Source organism: Ailuropoda melanoleuca, chromosome 9 (genome assembly GCF_002007445.2).
Source record: "Ailuropoda melanoleuca isolate Jingjing chromosome 9, ASM200744v2, whole genome shotgun sequence".
Taxonomy (NCBI): Eukaryota; Metazoa; Chordata; class Mammalia; order Carnivora; family Ursidae; genus Ailuropoda; species Ailuropoda melanoleuca.
Window position 1 is genome coordinate 16,068,778 of NC_048226.1, and position 6,751 is coordinate 16,075,528.

Genomic DNA, 6,751 nt, shown 5'->3' on the forward strand with positions numbered 1-6,751 from the left:
AATGAGGGCACTTGAGATAATGAGCCCTGGGTGTTATATACAACTGATGAATCACTAAATTCCACCTCTGAAACTAATAATACACTATGTTAATTAACTGAATTTAAATTTAAAAAAATAATTAAAAAAATAAATGCTGGAAAAAAAAGAGAAAATTGTGTTGTTGTTTGTTCTGTGCTTTGTGAGAATTTTTTTTTTTTTTTTTTGTGAAGAAGTTTCTATGTTAAGACCCAGATAATCCCAAAGCTGGAGAGTCACCTCCTACCTAGCCAGGGTCTTAATGCCCTGCTCAGTGATGAACTGCCCTCACTCAGGGGACCCAAATTGTCCTGTTTGCCGGGCATGTTCCCCATGCCCTGGGACCCCTTCCCAGACAGACTGGCACAGTTGAACACCCTACCCTCGACCGCCCCTGCCCCCCTGCCGCCGCCATCAGAAGCAAGCCTGCTGCATTCCTCACACCCCAAACACATTAGCTGCAGGCCTTTGCTGAGTCACTGTCTCTTGTGTCTGAAGCTCCAGCACCAAAATCCTCCTGCTGTCCCCCAGAAGCCTCCGTGAGAAGTGTTCCCCTGAAATGAACAAAGACGCATGCGAGGAGCCTGGAATGCTCAGGCCGCTTTGGCCACTGGGATTTGGACCCTCATGGAGGCCAGCCCTACAGGTGGTCCAGTCTCCACCTCCCCGCATCCCAGTGACCTCTCCTTCCTCATTCTGCCATGCAGAGTCAGCCTGCCTGCAGCCAGCCCACGGTGCTCCTGGGCCCAAAGATGGGTTCTGGGTCACAGGTCACATCTCTGCACACAATTTCCTCCCAGACTTTGACCTCTGTGCACACATGCATATAGTCTGAGGCCCCAGGGGTGCCCTGTCCATCTGCTGTCTTCCTCTGCCGTCTCTCTGTCTCTGTCTTTCTCGACTTCAAAGGAATGAGGACCTGATTTCCCAAGAGCAGCAGGGTCTGTTTCTTCCTCTTGCAGCTGCCTCAGCAATGACCTGAGTCCAGCCTGAGCCTGGCCCCCCTCACGGTGTAATTACCACGCGAGGTAAGTCCCAGGACCAGACGGTATGCCCAGGCACACCAGGAACCACCACACAGCACGACGACACGACTGCTCAAAGGATGTCTGGAGCTCCTCTCTTAAACTTGCCCTCAGAGTCTGTAGCACAGTCTTCTTCATATCTTCACTGGTGAAGTCTTCATCCTTTGAGTTTGGCCTCGATGCTTTGAGAGCATCCAAAAGCCATGGAGAGACAAGCTGGAGAGCAAACCCGAATGCCAGTGGTGGCACTGAGCAAAGCAACCAAAGTTGAGGTGAGGGACAGCATTGAGCAGGATGTCTTCGTGGGGTTGGACCGGCTGGCTCTGAAACAAATTTTCAAATGGCTGACATGTAATACTTTATTCATACCTCACCTCACCTGGGTGTTTCCAGGTGCCATCAGTCTGTGGAGGTAAATTGGGTCCCACTAAAAATAATAACCCCACTCTCTGTCATTCACTCTGACCCCAACTTGCTCTTCAAAAACCTCAGCTTCTTGCCAAGTTCCTCTTCTACTCCCAAGAACTTTCTAGAAGGCTCCATGAGTAAGCCCATTCCCACTAGCCCCTGACATCATCTCTAATGCTTTAAAGGCTTCACAGACCCACATGAGGTTGATTTTTACCAAGTGGAGAATGTTTCCTATTATTTTGTATTCTTTTTTTTTTTTTAGAAGCCCCCCCCCCACAAACATGGCTTGGGCTCCAACCTATTTGCCAAATTTTTAGTGAAACTACTGTTTTTGTTTGTTATTTGTAGATTTCCTGCTCCCTAAGACCCAGATGAGAAACCTTGGGACTATGTTGCTGGCAAAGTCTGGAGACCCACACTCCTCAGAATCGTCACTCCCTTCTGAGGTCTAAAGCTCTGAGATGGGACCAGACCTTCCTTCCCCAGCAGCCTCTTACCTTGGGATGAGTCTTTCCCGCCCCAAAGGTTCCCCAACTGTTTCCCACGTATCTTCATCCATCAGAGAGCTCTAGCTCAGAGTCGAGCTGAGGCCCCTCCATTTGCACTGAGATGGGCAGAGGCACAGGGAAGCAGGGCGTGCCGGACTGTGACAGCACGAGGGACCTGATGCCCAGCTCCCAGAGAGGGCACTGACCTAGACAACCAATGACTCCTTTGAATGAGACTGAGCAGAGCAGTGTATGCCAGGTGTCCGTGAACCCCCAGACCCCATAAGTAGACAAGGAACAGAGGACTGATACATCTTTCATGGGAGGGAGTGCTTCGGAGCTCATACGTCACTACCTGTTGAGGGCAGGTCCAGGGGTTCAAGGAAAGCATGAGATCACAAAGGAACAGGGCACCGACGTGCCCACTGGCTTGCTTTGTACTTTATCTCGGTTCTCACGGCCCATTTTGCAGTGGTCGGTGCTCAGTTGGGAAGCAACCAGTCCCCAGTTTGGACAGAGCCATGTTAAGAATGTGACACGCATAATAAATCTGGCAGGCGTAGCTTTTTCCTGTCTCCTTTTCACCTATATGGTTGGGGTTGAGGGGCTCCATCTGACACATGAGCTTCTCCTACAAAAGACCTCCATTTGTGCTCAGCACAGACTCAGAAGCCCAGGGAATTTTTATATTTATTACAGAGAGAGACAAGCATCCATTCTGCCTGTTTCCATTAACACAGACTGGCAATTAATGTGTTTGGTTCAAAAGCCTTCAAACATTTGTACATCCATTTGCACGTTTAAATGGCTCTGTAGAACAGTCAAGCAGGTGGTTAACTATATGTATATTAAATTCATAGAGAAACTGGTAATTTTCAATTATAATTGTCAGTTCACAGTTTACATGATAAGAATTTTTTGAATAGACCCATTAGCTGATTTAGTTAGCCAGGGTTTTTATAAATCATGGTTTATTTGCTTATTCTACTTATAAAGGAGGAATTTTCAGTGTTCTCACATGAATCAATAAATATTTACTTTGGTCTTTATTCTGCCCAAATGCCAAGTTTGACAATGGATGAAATATCATTGGGTTTTCTTAAACAGCTGTTTGAATGCGGTTGCTTTATTAGTTGTTTTGTTTAGTATTATTACTCAGATAATGGTTTAAAAGTTTTATTCATTTGCTATTAATTTGTTTTTTATAAATAAAGTCAAAACAGGGCTGAATCGCAGTTCCTTGTCATTTTACAACATATTGTACTTTCCTGGTAATATGTTTTGACAATAGAAACTTGCAAGCCAATGAAAAGCTGTCCCATTTTTCTAAATGATATCCTTTAAAGCAAAACTCTGGAATATATAGCACTGACTTGTGCATAATAAAATTTGATGATTTTGTCACCACGGATAATATTTCTCTTTCCGAGGCAACGGAAATAATTTAAAAGCCTCTCATTTGGCTTTTACAGCACAAAAGGCAACGTCAGATACCAGTTCGGTGTGGAGAAGCGGTTTGCCTTCCACAACATTTGTCATTCCCTCAAGTCTGTTCCTGGATGTCTCCTTCAAAAGCTTGATCAGGCAGGAGCTTCTTGGCCCCAAAGGCATGGAAGGAGGACCGTGGATGATTTTCTGGTGAACCCCAATGACTCCTAATTTGCCATATCTGCAGTTGTGTGCAACTACCATCCTTGGCATCTTTCTTGCTGAGGTCATTAGTTCTCCCCCGCCCCAGCCGTCTGGGCATGAACTCCTCAAGCAATGTAAGAAACCTTCCCAGGAGTCCAACCAGGTATTTATTTATTTTTTTTGCATTAAACAGAGGGCTATATGACTGGACATGGCCAGTCTCAACGATGTTGGCTGAAACCTTCAAGATGGACAGTCAGAGGCAAGACTCAGAAAAGAGCCTGAGTTACTCAGCGAAGGATGGACAGATTTCCTGATGAAAGAAAATGTGAAAAAGACGTATTTTATCTCAGATCCCTGAAAAACATTACAAACCATTTTAATAATATTAAACCTATAATAAGCTGTCATGTATTTTCAAACAAACATAAACTTGTTATTCTCTTTCAAAAGGAATCTTTTAATGGCTCTCTCCTGCTGGCCCCTGAATAAGGCATTCCTCGTGGGGAACACGAAGCTTGACTCTGACTTGGGGTCATTTGCCTACTCCATTTGCAAAGGTGAAGTGATCAAAAGGGATTCTCTCTTCACTTGCGTCCACTAAGGTTATCAGGTAGGACATTGTAGGGAAGTGTGAGGCTCTTCTCAAAATACATGTTTTCAGGTAATTGAAAAACATTTCCTGGAAAGAGAAATAAGAGCTTGCTCTTCAACAGAGGAAAACAGATCCAGTCAGAGAATTGTCTAAGAGAGAGGCAACGCCAAACAGAATCAGAGACTGGGCTTTCATTCCTGGATCCCCAAATACACAACCTGAGGCAAGCCGCTCAACTTCTCTGGGCCTCAGTTTCCTTATCTGAATAATGGAAATAATAATACAATTCGAGTGGTTGTTGAGAGAAATATTGGGGTAACAATCACAAAGCATAGATCCCATAAAATATGGAGCCATAATGGATGTTCAATAAAACTTGATGAATCTAGAACAGTTACGTCAGTCATTTGCTTCAATGATGAGATGAGTTTTAAATTTGATTGCAGGGAGACTGAACATCCAGATCCTTCTTCTCTTCCCTGAACTGCCCCTACTATCCAATAATCCCAATGCAAACCCTCTGTTCTTCTCCCGTAGCCGTTCTGGAGCGTCCAGTGTAGCCACCACGTAGGATCCTGGTGGCCAACTTCCACTAAGCACTACCACTCAGGAGAGACCTGGGATCTGGGGGAAGGACCTTGGGGAGAGCTGTTTTTCCGTATTTCTATAAATGACTTCAGCACTCAGCACTGAAGGTCAAGGCATTATCAGAAGGTGATATGCTATCAGTATTGAGTAGAAAATGAGAAAAAACAAAAGTACAACGGTCGCCTTACATGAAGCAGTAAGTCTGTAGGAAAGATTGAAGCTTTTTAAATATGTTCTTAACAACGACCTAGATTTTTAAGATCACTTCAGGTATGATTCTGTGTAGGTTAAAAAGCCCCCACACCATTCTTTCTGAGCTTATCACTGGAAACTTCAGGAAAATGGGCATAGGTCAATCCTTTGGGTAGGTTGGTCCTTGGCAAACCTGAATTTCCATTTGGTAATTCACTGTGTCGATTGTAAAAATTTTACATTATTTTTCATTTTTAAAACTATAAAGTATTTTCAGTCTCGAAAATAAGAAGAAAGTACAAACACACCTAATCGCCACCCAGTTTTTCACCACCCACATTTCTCTATCTACTTTAGATGTTTCTACATATAGAAACCTAAAATATTAGGGGTGCCTGGGTGGCTCAGTCATTAAGCGTCTGCCTCCGGCTCAGGGCGTGATCCCAGGGTCCTGGGATCGAACCCCGCATCAGGCTCCCTGCTCTGCTGAGAGCCTGCTTCTTCCTCTCCCACTCCCCCTGCTTGTGTTCCCTCTCTTGCTGACTGTCTCTCTCTCTCTGTCAAATAAATAAATAAAATCTTTTAAAAAAAGGAAAAAGAAGAAATCTAACATATTAGATAAAGTCAAAGATGTTATTGCAAGTTTTTGATGGCTTCCCCTCTCACTCCTTCCTACAGAAGACAATAGTACCAATGTGTGTGACTCTATCTCGTTCATGTTTTCATAATCTTACTCTGTCTCCCCCTCAGAAACAATATAGGGTGTGTGTGTGTTGAGGCCACACATTAATGTGGTCGCAGTATTCTATGCTACTTTATCTTCTTTATCGTTCTTTGCTGTTTTCAGGATTTATCCATGTTAACACATGTAAATCGGGCTCACTGTATTTCATTTGAGGAATGAGCCCGTGTTTGTACTTTATCGTACGGATACATCATGATCTAGTTGAAATACACAACTCTCGAGACTCCTTGTTTCCTATATCCTCACCAATACTTAATACTTGTCCGACCTTCTTTTTATAAAGTGATTCCTCATTATTTTAGTGCTCATTTCCATTGCTACCAGGAGGCCCAACAACTTTTCCTATGTATCCAACATTGGGGCTTTATCTTCTGTGAAATCTCTTATTCCACCTCTTTGCCCATTTTTTAAACTGTGTCTTTTTTCTTATTGGTTTGACAAAAATCCAACTTTAAAAATTTGGGTAGAAATTAGAGGCAAAGAACAGAGATCAGGACATCTAGCTAGACATTTCATGAGCCAATACCAACCATTCTTTGAGCAAACCACTTGCCATGATCTCATTTAAGCCTAAAGACAGTTCTGCAAAGTGATTATCATTATTATCTTTTCATACAAGAGGAACCCAAGGTTCAGAGAACTTAGGAAATTCTGTAAGGTTCTCAAAGCTAGTTCCGTGTAAAGCCCTGGTTTCATGATCTGCCTAGCCTTTACTCTTTACATCTCACTACACCCCTTCCCCAGGGCTCATGGGTCCAAGCGAGAGGGGCATGCATGAAATGGTAACTGGCCAGTTGGTAGAGCCCAAGTCCTGCCCGCTCCCTGGGCATGGGGAAGCTATACCTGGAAAGGGGTAGGCGGGCCAGACGGTGAAAGGCTAGAGTCACCCCGAACAGAGTGGTACACAGGGAGCTCAGTCCTCTGGAGAACTAAGGCAAGCTAGTTGTCGAAGCAGTCATGCCTGAGAGTGTTTTAATAGGCTGTCCTCCTGAGGAGCTAAGCAGAAAAACAGGAACAACTGCTCCTTTGCTTGAGAAAATGAAAAATTAGCAACAGG